Genomic DNA, 16117 nt, shown 5'->3' with positions numbered 1-16117 from the left:
CAGTAGGTACTGGGAGATGAAGAAGCTTGCACAGGATAGAGTAGCATGGAGAACTGCATCAAACCAGTCTCAGGACTGAAGACAACAACAACAAAACAAAGGCGATGTACTTGAGGACAATGTTATGGAAATGGAAGAGGATGTAGATGAAGATGAAATGGGAGATACGATACTGCATGAAGAGTTGGACAGAGCACTGAAAGACCGGAGTCGAAACAAGGCCCCGGGAGTTGACATTCCATTAGAACTACTGACAGCCTTGGGAGAGCCAGTCCTGACAAAACTCTACCATCTGGTGAGCAAGAAGTATGAGACAGGCGAAATACCCTCAGCCTTCAAGAAAAATATAATAATTCCAGTCCCAAAGAAAGGAGGTGTTGACAGATATTAAAATTACCGAACTGCCAGTTTAATAAGTCACAGCGGCAAAATACTAACGCGAATTCTTTACAGACGAATGGAAAAACTGGTAGAAGCCGACCTTGCGGAAGACGTTGCGGGAGACCCTTCGACTTATCTTAGAAGAAAGATTAAGGAAAGGCAAACCTACGTCTCTATCATTTGTAGACTTAGAGAAAACTTTCGACAATGTTGACTGGAATACTCTCTTTCAAATTCTGAAGGTGGCAGGGGTAAGTGACAGGGACCGAAAGGCTATTTACAATTTGTACAGAAACCAGATGGCAGTTATAAGAGTAGAGGGGCATGAAAGGCAAGCAGTGGTGGGGAAGGTAGTGAGACAGGGTTTTAGCCTATCCCTGATGGTACAGGAAGATGAAGAAGCTTGCACAGGATAGAGTAGCATGGAGAGCTGCATCAAACCAGTCTCATGACTGAAGACCGCAACAGCAACATCAATAAAACTCAGTACCTTTTGTGTTACCCATGGTTTCTATTGCCCCACATCTTTTTACCTTTGATCCTCTGCTGTCTTCGTTATTTCCTCTCTCAAAGCTACATGGTATGCAACGGCTTCGTGTCTGTCTTGGCTACAATAGCGCGTTGACTATGCTGTTCGTAGTAGCTTATCCTCATTCCTGTTTTCTTATTCATAATTAAACGTAATCCGCTATTAGCCCTATTTGACTTTGTGTCTATAACCCTGAATTCGTCTGACCAGAAGTCCTGTTCATCATGCCACTGACCTTTACTAATGCCACTACATCCAGCTTCAACCTATCCATTTTCCTTATGAAATTGCTTACATGCCTGATTAAGGGATCTGACACACCACGCTGCGATCTGTCGAACGCCAGTTTTCTTTCTCCTGATAATGACATCCTCCTGAGTAATCCCCAACCGGGGATCTGAATGGGGGACTATCTTACCTCCGGAATATTTTACCCAAGAGGACGCCCTCATCATTTAACCATACAGTAAAGCTTCATGCCCTCGGAAAGAATTATGGCTGTAGTTTCCCCTTGCTTTCAGCCTTTCGCAGTACCGGTACAAAAAGGCCATTTTGTTTAGTATTACTTTGCTCTCGTCCCACAGACACCGTGTTCACTCACCTTAATATCCTCTTCTGCACTCCGGCCCACACGCCGTAACTATTAAAAATGAGTTGTATCTCTACTGCAAATGCTGTTGTAGAACTGGTATCGTTATACGTATCCAACACGTCCAAAAGTCCAACGAATGTAATATCAGACTAACTGAGTGATTGGTTGAAAGGTAATTTGTGAGTGAAAACTTCGATATATTGGCATTTGTTTGATACAAAAAGACTGCGAAGCCCATGATAATCTTAAGTTCTAGTTTCAACACCAACGCGCCATGACAGTCACCTTCATAGCGACCTTATGATAATTAACTGAACCTGTTACTGTAAGGATTATCTCTGACCGTACGCTCACTCAAATATTCCACAATTTGACGACGACTTCGAATGTTCAGTTTTCGCCCACAGCTTGCATAACACGCTACGCAGATGTTAGTTATTTAAATGTGACAGTTCGTATACTATAATACAATGTAAACTGTTCGTTTTATCATACTTTTGCAGTGCACGCTGCGGCATTCCACGGTCAAATTTTAATCATTATTCGGCAAAATTATCACATCTCTTCAAATCTTCTTGTACCCACATGCGAACTTGGTGATGGAGCTCTGAACTGAACTTTCGACTTCACAAAGCCATTCTTTAACCCAAAAAATACGTACAAACGTACTTTCCTCTGATTGGCTGATACACGTCATGACCATTCCGGTATTAGCAGTAAACCACGAATTCCCACGTCTTTTACATTTGACCAATCACAACTTAATAGCTCTTATGAACCATTTACCAGTTGAAATAATTTAGAAACTCCTTAGATATTAAAATACCTCTTTAAATGACAGAATTATCGTAAATGTTTCTTGTTTTCCGAGTCCCATAAACTGGCTAGCCGTGTATTACAACGATAACCTAAGTGCATAATTTACCTTATCTGTACAGGCACAGTTCTCACGCTAACATGTACGCAATTAATAGACATAATCTTTTAATACCTTCTTTTATATTCACACCGTCATTCATATTACTAAACAAATTAGCAATACACAATCGGATTTCAGCTCTTCATATCGATACAGACACTTGCAACATCTACGCATACCTGTGGGTGTCGTTCTTATCAGCGTGACAATATAGTGTTCTTTCAGTCCTTCTCCGTCATTCTGCGTCCATCCAAATAGCAGACCTCTGACGGCGTATCTACTAGTTTACGCACATACGCCTCATGACTTTCACCTTCTGTTTTTAATGCGATTCTGTCTGTTTTAATTATTCGGGAGTTGACCGTCTGGTTTTAAACTTTCTTTGCTTTTAGCGTTTAATTTGATTGGGCAACCGTTGAGATTGAACTCAACATATACATGGATGGAAATGAGAAATGAAAGGTTGCAGTAAATTTTTCATTTGTGATTATTACTTTACGTATGAAATATTCTGTTGCAGATTAATAAAAATGAATTTCTTTGAATATTATAAAATAATTATTCAAGTTTTACTTTTATTCAGGTAATAAAGCTGTTTGTGCAAGAATGAAAATATTATTGTCAATGAAACTTAGCAAACATTTTCACGTTGCAGTGGATTTTTGTTTTACTGGATATACCCAACCTAGCTTTGTAGCATAAGACTATCTTTACTATATGAAAATGTTTTCTTTTATATTGCTAAGCCATCCTGAAACATTATCCACTTTTCAATACACTTTACAATATGTTCAGAATTTATCACTTTTTTGAATGAAAATTTACAAAAGCTGCAGCTTGTATCCACCTGTGAATGCACAAGATAAACTCTACTATCTTCTTTTATTCTGCGTCTGTAATGCTTGAAAAGAAACACGTTATTACTTTCGTTCACCTCTACCTGTGCCCTTTTTAGGATGTGGTCGTTATTGCGATCGTACATTTAAATCTGCCACTGCTGCAGACTGCTCGCTCGCGGCGCTGCTCCACACCGCCAGCGATATCCAATAACATGCTGAAATTTCTTAAATAAAACGGGTAATGTCCGGTACGAACTTTGCAGTAATTGTGACAAACAGATTTTACTAGATAAATATATTTTAACAGAATCAATTAAAATCTTTACACACCTTTTACTATCCCAGCTACAAATGGCGTCGATCATCGACTTATGACAAATGAACACTACATAAGAGCCTAATCCAACGTCACGGATTCCTCTCCCATTCAGTCCGTGCAGAAGACAAGCGATTCTATTGCAGTATATTGCCTATTTATATTTTAACTAATTCTTCTACAGTTTTTGTCATTTCTCGTTACATATAGTTTCTTCTCTGGCGGTTTTCACATCTTCCTCCACAGATAGTATTTCACACTCTTTGAATAATCATTTATAACAGCAAAATTCGTAATTATGCTTTTCCTCCACAAAATTAAGTGTCCTTTTGAAATTCAATTAACAGAAATAGATATAAATTATTTGTTACAGTAACATCGAAATGTTCTTTTAACTTTCACTTTGGATGCGTGCTGTCAGAGAACGTTACATATTTTACAGTCATTAACCTCGGTAACACAGGGAGACCACCCTACGCCTACCCTAACTGTCGAGACATTACCTTTGTGACCAGTGACTCCTATTTATAGACAGCCGTTATTTTTCCGTAATTACAAACAGAGTACAGCGTATTTATGCAACCTTAAATATTTATATAAAATTTTATTCTTAATATCGTTCTCAAATTTTATATATTGAAAAAGTTTTATCATTTCAGTAGAAAGTATAGGTGACATGAGGCTGTAGTGTCCAAACGACAGTGAGTCATATTGAACGCGCTCCACAACACAAACAACAGGAAAAGTAAATTGGCGCTGCGTCCGACTTACATTTAATATAGCAAGTTACTAAAGGAAATCCAACCTGAAAAGCAAACTAGATCCCATAAAGAAATGGAAGTCATTTTCTTGTGAATCAAACAGCTGAGACAACAGAAAACACGCTACCATCCATAGAAAGAATTAAATATCGAGTCCAACACATAATGTTATACATCACACAACTGAGTCCTCCGGAATACAAATCCGCAGTCACTGCAGAAATAGTTAATCATCAAGGCCGAGGACTATACTTTTAAGACATGATCCATTTAGTTACAGTTTTGTGACATTTGTTTCATATTCTTAAGCATACTTTTAGCTGCAGCTGTGTTGTACCCATGTTGAAAGAAAGTGCAAAACCGCCACTTTACAATACTGTTATTATCATTCAATGTTGCAAAATATTTATGACTTTATTGATCACAGACAAAAGTCAACAGTAACTATGAACAGCGAATAATGCGATAAATACAGCAAAAATATGAAGTTATCATGCCATCGCCTCATGGCCGCGTGAATAATGACATATGAGGTGAAGATAACATAACGTATAGCACCTCAGCGTTACTTTGAAGTGCTATCAACAAAACACCACATCACGATGTATTGACACTTTTACCCTAAACGCAAACGTTTGTTCAACGCCTCTCTTGTTCGAAAAATCGTATATTTCTCATTTTGAAACCTGTATTTTTTAATCGCTTACGTCATACTCATTGAGATTCGAAATACTGTGTAGCCTCGTGATCCTGCATATTAGAAGATCTCCATGACTATATATTATACACAGACGCCTACATTCTTGTTACACAAACAGTAGTTCGTTGCGGGCTCGGCTGAGTAAGAATTACATCACACTAATATTAAAGAGTTCAACATTGTCTTCGTCTATAGAAGGCACCTTACAATGAGTTTTATTACAGTGTGTCCCCTGTTGCAGTCTGTTTCACTGATACGATTGTCTAATGAACGCACAATACAAACATACAAACCGCCTCCCCCCTTCCTTGTTAGAAGTGTGAAATTTTACCGCGACTCAGGCATTTGGAATCCTTGAAATGTGTGACACTGAACACTATCAACGAAATGCTATTTTTGCATTGTAGTGCATCAATCTGATTTCTGCATTCCTGTCTAAAGCTACATTGATGTAACATTAGAAGAACGGATAGTTAGTTGTAGATTGTACGTTTGTCCGAATACATTAATGGAATTTGACTCCATCAAAATTCTACTAGTGTGGATGTTGTTGTGGTCCCCAGTTTGAAGACTGGTTCTGTGCAGATCTCCATGCTACCCTATCCTGTGCAAGCCTCGTATGTCCGAGTAACTACTACAACCCACATCTTTCTGAATGGACTTACTGTATTCATCTCTTCGTCTACCTCTACGATGTTTCCCCTTACGCTTCCCTCCAATACTAATTTGCTGATCCCATGATGTCTCAGAATGTGTCCTATAAACAGATCGCTTCTTAGGCAAGTTGGAACATCTTCAAGAATCCTCACATTTCAAAAGCTTCTATTCACTTTTGGTCTAAACTGTTTACCGTCTTTCACTTCCATGCACGGCTACACTTCGTACAAATACCTTCAGAAAAGAGCTCCTAAAACTTAAATCTATTCTCTTCTTCAGAAATGATTTTCTCTACATATTCAGTCCATATGTTATATCCTGTCTACTTAGGCCATCATCATTTGTTTTGCTGCCCTAATAGCAAAAGTATTATACTACTTCAAAACGTCTCGTTTCATAATCTGATTCGCTCAGCATCACCTGATTTAATTCAATTAGTTCCATTATCATATTAACCCTTGTTTCACTTTTGTTGATACTCATGTCATGCTTTCAAGACTGTCCATTCCATTCAACTGCTGTTCTAAATCCATATCCTTGAACTTTAATTCATGCTCCAAATTTTTCTTTGGTTTCCTTTACTGCTTGCTCAGTGTAGCGATTCGATAACTTTTGGGATAGGTTAAACCCTGTCTCACTCCATCCTTAGCCACTTCTTCCCTTTCATACATCTCGACAACTGCCGTTTGGTTCTATACAAGATGCAATAGCCTTTCGCTCCCTGTATTTTATGCCTACCACCTACAGAATTTCAAAGAGAGTGTTGCAGTCAACATTTTCAAAAGCCTTCTCTAGGTCAATAAATGGTATAATCGTGGGTTTGTTTACCTTAATCTGTCTTCTAAGGTAAATCATAGGTCAGTATTGCATCGCATGTTCAAACATACCTCCATGCTCGAAACTGATCTTCCCCTAGGTCGGCTTCTACTAGTCTTTCCATTCTTCTGTAAAGAATTACTCTCAATATTTTGCAACCATGACTTGTTAAACTGATACTGCGGTAATATTCACACCTGTCAGCACCTGATTTATTTGGAAGTGGAGTTCCTACATTCTCTTTGAAGCCTGACTGTATTTCGCCTGGCACACAGGATATAAGGGTTTTGTCATGGCTGGTTCTCGAAAGGCTATCAGCCGATCTGACGGAATATCCTCCACACCTGCTGCCTTGTTTCGACTTAGATTTTTCAGAGCTTTGTCAAATTCTTCTCGCAGTATTATACCTCCGATATCACCTTCATAAACGTCCACTTCCATTTATATAATCTGCTTTCAAAGTCATTTTCCTTGCATGATCCCTCTGCACACTCCATACACATTTCAGATCTCCCTTGTTTACTAAGGACTGGTTTTCCATCTCAGATTTTGCTATTCATACTGTTGCTTCTCCTCTCCTTAAAGACGTCCTTACTTTCCCTGTATTCATTATCTGTCTTTCCCCAAGATAAATAAGCTTCTAAATCATCGAAGTTGTCCTATAGCCATTCCTGTTTATTCACTTTGCACTATTTAAACGTTTGTATTCTTTTTCGACTGCTTCATTTGCTGTATTTTCAGTACCTCTTGTTTTATTTAGTCTTGTTATAATTACTCTTGCCATGCGAGGCTTGTGCAGGAGAGGCAAATAAACAGTGTCAAGTTTTTCAGTTAAGAATCTCCTCTCAGATGAATACTTTGGGTAATTTTAGCCAGCAGAGTTACAAAATTAAGAATGAAGATGCTATTGTATCTCTGCTGCTTCTTCTGAGTCCACCCGCCTTCAGCCGGGTAACGAGTTTGACATTCCCCAGCTCATTCATTACGTTATGGCTTTGTACTGTAGGATTATTTGAAAACTTGTTTCAGAAGAAGAATTGCTTCTTACACACACTTATTAAACTAATGATTGGACTTTCTTTCTTTGTCGCCTTGTGTAAGCTCATGCGGCATTACTGCAGTCTTGTTTCTGCCATGTATTACATTATCGGCTACAGAGTCTTTAAACTAATATATCATGTATCCGTGTGCGATTCTGGAAAGTAAATTAATTTAGTAATTCGAAATGTTGGACATCACAACGAACATTATGTGTCATCAGCCTATGTGTAACAGGACCTAGACATACGAAATTTTGACAAACGAAGGAAGCTCTTTCACGTTCCATGTCCGACATGAGTGTTAAGACGCTTCAAATGTGACGAGTAGGGAACGATTAAAGCAGAGATAGGGGAGAGAGTTTCACACCTTCAGGAACATTATCCAGTTCACTTTTTTTATTAAAGAATAGCGAAGTATTATAGTTGTACTTCATTGATTTACATCACACTTTTATGACAGGCCTTGATGATTAACTATTTCTGCAGTGACTGCGGATTTGTATTCCGGAGGACTCAGTTGTGTGATGTATAACATTATGTGTTGGACTCGATATTTAATTGTTTCTATGGATGGTAGCGTGTTTTCTGTTGTCTCAGCTGTTTGATACACAAGAAAATGACTTCCATTTCTTTATGGGATCTAGTTTGCGTTTCAGGTTGGATTTCCTTTAGTAACTTGCTATATTAAATGTAAGTCGGACGCAGCGCCAATTGTTAGTGACAGGCGATTTAAGTCACATGAGATATCAGTCAGATAAGACTCAAATACACGAAGCTGGGAGCAGCCACTTTCATTTATCGAATTCATTCACAATGTTGCCTAACTCAATAATGAGGTGCGTGTGAAGTTAAGGCTGTAGGTACTGCCGCATTTAATACCAAATTAGTCAGTTCAGTTAAAGGGGAAAGGACTCTCCTAAGATGGGTAATCACGTAGGTTCGACAGTCAGATACAAGGAAGGAAACTTAAAAGGTATTTTCGGTATCTGAAGAAATACTTCAATTTATCAGCGAAAGAAGGTAGTACAAAAATGTTCAGGGAAATACATGAATACGATAACATAAGTGACTTAGGAAGGAAATAAATAGGAAGTGCAAGGAAGTCAAAGCAAAATGACAACAACGAAAAATTTAGGAAATGGAGAAAGAACTGGCTGCTTGAAGGACTGATTCAGTCAGACCAACCTTTGGGAAATTACAAGGAAATGCGTTTACATTAAGAATGCAAGATAGATTCCACTGTCAAACGCAGCGAGATGATGGGTGCGAAAAATTGACTGAAACCTTTTACAAAGAGAGGAATCGTTTGATGACATGATAGATGAAGAAACTGGGAGTCGATCGTGATCCGCATCAACCTTCTTTATTTGTTTTTCGGTTTTTGGCATGGATCGAAGTTGATGAACGTGGCCAGGCAATATTCTGTGCAGTTCCAAGGCACAGTTTACACTACAGAGTACAGCGAATACACAGAATTGCCTAATTTTGCGTTATGTTAATCCGCGTGTTGTTCACAAAGAGCCATTGCACTCGCCGTATGTCACTATGTGGGACGGGTATACAAGAGCCATTCACCCTTGGTCCGTTCTTCGTTGAAGAGAATGCGCATAGAGGGAGAGTCAAGTCTACAGTAATAGCTGCACGCTACTGAGGTCTCTTTGGAAAGGATGTGATTCCTGATTTGGAAACAACACCACATGTCGCTCACCCAGTGACAGATCTGCTTAGTGCAAACTTGAATCTCCAGAGGATTCCCAGATGCATGGCATGAAAGATCACCAGACCCAAATCCATTTTCTTGTGGCTCTCGGGATATCTTAAAGAACATGTTTACCATTGGCATGTTCAGTCTCTGCCTTATTTGAAGGCCTGTGTACAGGAACACTTTACTCAGATCCTCCCCCTCCCCCCCCTCCCTTTCTGCATCTATCAGCCATCAACCTTCTTGTCTTCTGCAGACTGACTTGTGGCACAAGTCCTGTGATCTGGAGGTCTTCCAAAATAAATCGTAATAGCTGATATATCTCCTGAGTGTCGTTCAGCACTGATTTATCCCGAATTGTGAGTTGCAGTTTGTCGATGATGTTATCCAACTGATGTGTTTCATTGCTTATTGTTTAAACACTAAAGTTCCTTCTTAATACCTATCTATTATTAGACCGTATCACACCAAATTGCTGGATGAACAGTATCCATAGGATCCCTTAACAGCCCTTGCTATACCATAGCTGGTCAACAGACAACGACAACTCCAAATCCACCAGTTTCCTTGCTTGGTATACGCTGGCCTGAAATGGTGCTGCCTTTTGCTATACACAGTTGATTGATCGTGCAATGGTCGGGACTGCAAACTATCTCTTGACATTGGAGCATACAGACGAGGCGGAGAAAGAATAGAAACCAATAGTGCATTTCGTGCGGTCTTACCCTTCTCTGTTGAATTTTACTCGTCGCCACCCTCAACTATTTACCGTGTGCTGAAGTAGTCACTAAGAGAGGAGATAACTGAAATACTGCTAGCCGCGTGAGATTAGCCGAGCGGTTTAAGGGGTTGCAGTCGTAGACTGTGCGGCTGGTGCTGGCTGAGGTTCGAGTCCTCCCTCGCGCATGGGTGTGTGTGTTTGTTCATAGGATAATTTAGGTTAAGTAGTGTGTAAGCTTAGGGACTGTTGACCTTAGCAGTTAACTCCCATAAGATTTCACACACATTTGAACATTTTTTTGAAATACTGCTAATTATTAGTAACAAGAAGGTACACATTTACTGACGAATACTCGACTTTACACAGCTGTCAGTAGATACTGAAGTTCAACAACTATTCCAGAAGCTGAGGTTGGATAGTAAACTGTTCTTATCCCACTACAATGTCCACTGAAGACGGTCTGGTATGGACGCGCTAGAAGCAGACGATGTGGCGTCAAGTGCACAAGTAGAAGGCGGTCTTCTCGGTAGTTGTGTAATTGAGCTGGTGTGGAACTGCCCCCCCCTCCCCCCTCTGCGGTGACGCCGGCACATGTCACTTCTCTGGCGGCATCAACCCTGCAACGTCTTGGTGTGGCAGTCGCACAACGTTTCTGGAGTGGTTTGTCGACCTACCGACGCCTGCGGTACTGCCTGGTGGTGCATTCTGTGTTTACAACACCACACGCTCCCCCCACCCATCCAACCCACCACAAATCTCCAGGCCACGGTCGCACATGGCTGCAGTGCGAACCGACAGTGAGAGGGAGGTCTGGGTGCAGACGCTGCGCATGGGACAGGAACCAGGACTGAAGGTGGCCATTGGCTCCTGGTCGTGCACCGGAATTCGCCCACAGGAACGCCTGACAAACGGCAGGGAGGGTCCGTGCCTACATCCAGGGCTGGGGCGCTGAAAGTTCGAGGGGCCCCCCTCGGAGAGGAAAGTGGCAGGCCGAAGAGACACTGCCCGAGGCAGCTTGGGTTGCTGTGATGATGGCATCGGGGATGAGGGCGCGCCCTCCTCCATGGGAAGAGTCTCGGGCTGAGATGCCATCTGACAGTCCACGGTGGACGGAAGCAACCCTGCCTCCTATCTGTAAAACGAAATGCATCGGTAGTGTCACAGAGTTTCAGAGGGTGAAGCTGGCTGTGGTGCCTTTTTAGCAGTGACCCTTCAGGGGAATAAATCAAGAACATGTTGTGTCCAAAGACCGGTCAAACAGTCCCTGTTGCCATCGCTGTCTGGTCCAAAAGGTCCTGAAGAGTACTGAGTTCTGGATCTGAAATGAGAATCTTTATAATGACCAGTACTCCTCCTTGGTGGATGCAGCAGATGAAGCAGGAATTGTACCAGTGGCGGTGCAGGCGTTCCAGCAGTCAAGGTATCACATGGTAGGCTAGCAGGGACAGTTTCAAGGTCTGCTGCTGTGAGAGAGTTTCACGGACTTTATTAATCTGCACCTCGAATGTTCCCACGGAACGTTCAGTATTACCATGTGACTTTGGGTGAAATGGTGCTGTGGTCACATGTACAGCACCACTGACCACGGAAAATTGCTCAAATTACTGCGAGGAGAATTACGGTCCATTATCAAACACTAGCACTTCCGACAAACCATCGATTCAAAAAACTGAATTAAGTGTTCTGATAGTACTAGCCGACGTCGTAGAGTTCATCGGAACCACAAACGGAGAACGACTGAAGGCATCCACAACAATAAGCCATCACGAGTTCCAGAAAGGTCCAGCAAAATCAAGGTGCATACGTTTCCACTGACCGCTGGGGCGTGGCCATCTCAATGCGTTGAGCTGGAGCTGTCCGTTGCTGTGTGCAAGCGGCTTAGCGTGACGTCATGTCTTCAATCTGGGCGTCCATCCCTGGCCATGAACAATAGCGTCGACAAGTTGCTTTGTCCTCACGTTACGCCGGTGTCCCTAATGCAACACCCTTAAAAATCCTGCTGCAGGATACTTGCGACGATGACCGGCGCCTTGTCATTCTCAGAGTCTAAAACTAAAACACCTCACTTTACTGACAAGACTTGACAATGAGCGAAGTACCGACGTACTTCTGCTGTGCTATGCGACGGAAGCCCATGGGGAAATTGCGAACTGCGGAAGCGTCCATAGCATCTGTCTGAGAACATGATGTTTTAGAGGAGTCCACTGGTAAACTTGACAACACATTGGCGGTGGAATGTTAAGCCGTAGGGCGGTACAGTATTTTATACTTGCCGTTCGTCAACAATAAAGCCCGTCTTTGCAGTTTCTGTGCCGTGTGTGGCGGAACAGGATTGACTGGGTGTAAGAGTGTAGTGAATGGCTTATGACCCATGACCAAACAGAACGTCTACAGAGGTAATGATGAAACTTGGTTATACCATAAATTATCGCCAATGCTTTTTCAGTCTGACTGTAATTTGCCTGTGTATTAATCAGAAGTTTGGAGGCAAATGGCGTTGGACGATCAGTTGATTCAACACCGCATGACAGAACAGCGCCTGGGTCAATAAGTGAAGCATCAACCGTTAATATCACCGGTTTAGCCAGATCGAAATGAATTAGGCACGTGTTACTTATTAGTGCCCGTTTAAACTGATCAAAAGTCAACCTACATTTCTTGGTCCACCTAAATGGATCATCCTTATGCCGTAACTTGCGTGAGGAATGAATTTGAAATAATAGTTCAGTTTGCCTAACACTGTTTGCATTTCTTTGATTTTTGGCAGCAGGCAAATCTTTCATTGCTTACAAATGAGTCTGGGTGGGTTCAATATCTTGCACAGTAAAGACGTGTGCCAGGTATTCTATTTCCCTCTCGAAAAAAGATCGCTTGTCTATGCGACTGTTGAGGCCTGCAGATTAGAGTACTTCAAAAAGGCACTCGAGATTGGCTACATGTTCTTCAGAAAAACGCCCACAAACGCCTAAGTCATTCACGTAATTTGACCAATAAGGCACGTTGGCAGTCACTTGTTCTAAGAAACGTTGAAAGATCGCCGGTGCTGAGGCTCTTCGGAAGGGCAGGGGTTGAAATTAAAATAACTCGAGGTGATTGTTAGTACCCAAAAATTTCTCTGAGTAGCCATCAAAACGTAATTGGAGGTAAGCATCCGCCAAGTTTATATTGGAAAAATAGCGACCCTCTTCTAATCTATCCATCAGTTCCTCTGGGCGCGGCAAAGGTTACGTATCTATCTCTGTCTGAGAGTTCACGTCGTCTTGAAATCAGCACACAATCGAAGACGTCTTGAACATTTGCGAAGGATGACTAATGGGAAGGCCACTAACAGGAACTGATTGGATTGATGTCAGCATCAGCTTGCCACTGCTGTAACTCTTCAGCGAACTGTTCCATTATGCGAATGGGCGCTTGCATAGCTCGACAAAACTTTGGTTGTGCATTGTCTTTAAGTGATACATCAGCTAAGAAATTGTTCGCACAACCAAGACTGTCACTAAAAAGTTCACTAAATTTCTCACACAGCTCTTGAAGCTGGTCTGTAGGCACATCTGTTGAAATTTTATACACTGATTTGTGGACTGACAATCCGAAAATGTCAAAAGAGAGCACCGTGAATACAACTGTTTTTGTTGCACACTTAAAAGTAGTTGTTATACTGAAAGTTTCTGAAACTAGAATATCCTGCCCGTTGTAAGCTGACAACAGGTACGTATCTGGACTGACTACTGGCAAACCTGAACGTTCATAAGTAAGTTCCTTCAGAAGTGTATTTGAAGCACCAGTGTCCAGTTACAATTCCATAATTTTCTTAGCTACTGTCAAAGTAAAACAAAACCATGTGCCGACTATGTAGCACATCTAAGAGAGAAGTAATACTCATGACTATTTCTGTATGCTACTACAATGCGTGACAGGTGAAGTGGACAAAGATTTACAAGTTGAACTTTGTTTGCGTAGGTGTAACTTGTTTGGCACATGAAAATCACCCGACTGGTGTTTGCTGACTTCTGTACTATGGCGACCTTTCACAACATTTACTACAGCCACCGTGTCACACTGTTCAATAGTTTGCTGTTCCATGACAACATTAATGATTTGAACTGCTGTGGTAGTATGTTGATGCACACTGACTGAACATGACCTTTGTGTTAAAAAAAATAACAATTAGCGTCGTGACTTGGGCTCTGAGCACGCTTTTGGCGACTGAAGGACTTTGGACAAGACTTCGCTATGTTTTTCGGTCTACCGGGGTCCTGCCTGCACGGTATAACACTGTTTGTCTCTGTACGTGACGGTACATGCTGTATCACACGGGTGGGCGGTCACGGGACTGTTTACCTTCTACAGCACTACTAAAACTGTCACTATGCAGTTTGTTAATATTTGACACTTGTTTCTCACTTAGCTGAATTATAAATGTGCCGACCCTCAGTTAATTGTAACACCGCAACTAAAGAAGGATCACGTTGAAACTTCCTAACGGATTAAAATTGTGTACCGGACCGAGACTCGAAATCGGGTCGTCTTCCTTTCGCGGTTAAGTGCTCTACCAATTGAGCTACCCACGCAAGACTCACGACCCTTCCGCACAGCTGACGTTCTGCCAGTACCTCGTCTCCTACTTTCTAAACTTCATAGAAGCTCTTTTGCGACCCTTGCAGAATTAGCTTTCCTGGAAGAAAGGATATTGCGGAGACGTGGCTTAGCCACAGCCCGGGGGATGTTTCCAGAATGAGATTTTCACTCTGCAGCCTAGTGTGCGCTGATATGAAACTTCCTTGTGGATTGAAACTGTGTACCGGACCGAGACTCGAACTCGGGACCTTTGCCATTCGCGGGCAAGTCCACTACAATTTTTTTTTTTAAGGGAGGGACGTTTTGTTTGTTTGACGACAAAAGTAATTACTTCATTTCTTCTACCTCTTATGTACGGAAACGGAAAAAATAAATTAAAAAACAAATGCATCGTCCGGGAATCGAACCCGGGCCGCCTACTACGGTCGGTTTTTTTTTTGGGGGGGGGGGGGGTTGGAGCACAATCAGTGACAGTGGAAGGATGGAGGAGGCAAGGTGGGCAGGAGTCGAAATCCGAGGCCTGGCCTTGATGTCTCCCTCGTCCCACCACCGAACCGCTCCATCACATTTTTTTGTTTTTTTTGTTTTAATATAATAAGCAACAAGAAGCAATGGAGCTATACGACAAAGATTACGACGACAATGTGAACTAAAGAGGGTCATCTTGCCCGCTGGTATCACCTTATCGAAGTCCGCCCCCGGTAGGTGAGTGGTCAGCGCGACAGAATGTCATTCCTAACGGCCCGGGTTCCATTCTCGGCTGGGTCAGAGATGTTCTCCGATCAGTAACTGGGTCTTGTGTTGTCCTAATCATCATCATTTCATCCTCATCGACTCGGAAGTCGCCGAAGTGGCGTCAAATCGAAAGACTTGCACCCGGCGAACGGTCTACCCGGCGGAAAGCCCTAGTCACACGATCTTATCGAAGCGAGCGGCAATTAAGAGGCGCTCGTCATTACAATGGGCGTCACCAGTCATCAACCATCCGAGTTCCGGGGCTGCCGTACAAAGTCAGAGACTGTTTCCATTACCCTAGGGGAATCGTGGAAACATCAGGTCTGCAAGTCAACTTCTTCTCACAACCTGCAAACCCCAGCTGGGCGGTGGGTCCATAAATGACGACACCAAATAATTAGCAAACAGGTCCCGGTATTACGAACTGTTCCGGTATTCCCACAAATCGAGGACTTCCTTTTAGCCAACGCGGGACATGTAGTGTTCGCTATTCCTTGAACACAGCTGACCACATTCATCCGGGTCATCGGAAAGTAGATGGCGTCGTGATGAAAGATGTCCAGGGACACAATCGAAAGATAGGAGCGGCGTAGGAGAAAAGCCAGTATCTGGCGGATCAGTTTCCGGCACCCGCGTGTGGGGTCACAGTTCAGTCTGTGTTCGTCCGTATCTACCGTCGCGCAACGGGGGCACATGGGGTCGTCAGTTAGGCGAATGGCATGTAGCGTTCGTCGTCAGAGATTTCTCGTTAGTGACCACACACCACGTCGACTGCACTAAAGTGGACAGGAGGAGGGTGGGTGGCTCGCCAAACCAGCGTCCAGTCGACCG

Source organism: Schistocerca piceifrons, chromosome 8 (genome assembly GCF_021461385.2).
Source record: "Schistocerca piceifrons isolate TAMUIC-IGC-003096 chromosome 8, iqSchPice1.1, whole genome shotgun sequence".
Classification (NCBI taxonomy): Eukaryota; Metazoa; Arthropoda; class Insecta; order Orthoptera; family Acrididae; genus Schistocerca; species Schistocerca piceifrons.
Note: the sequence above shows the minus strand (reverse complement) of the source record.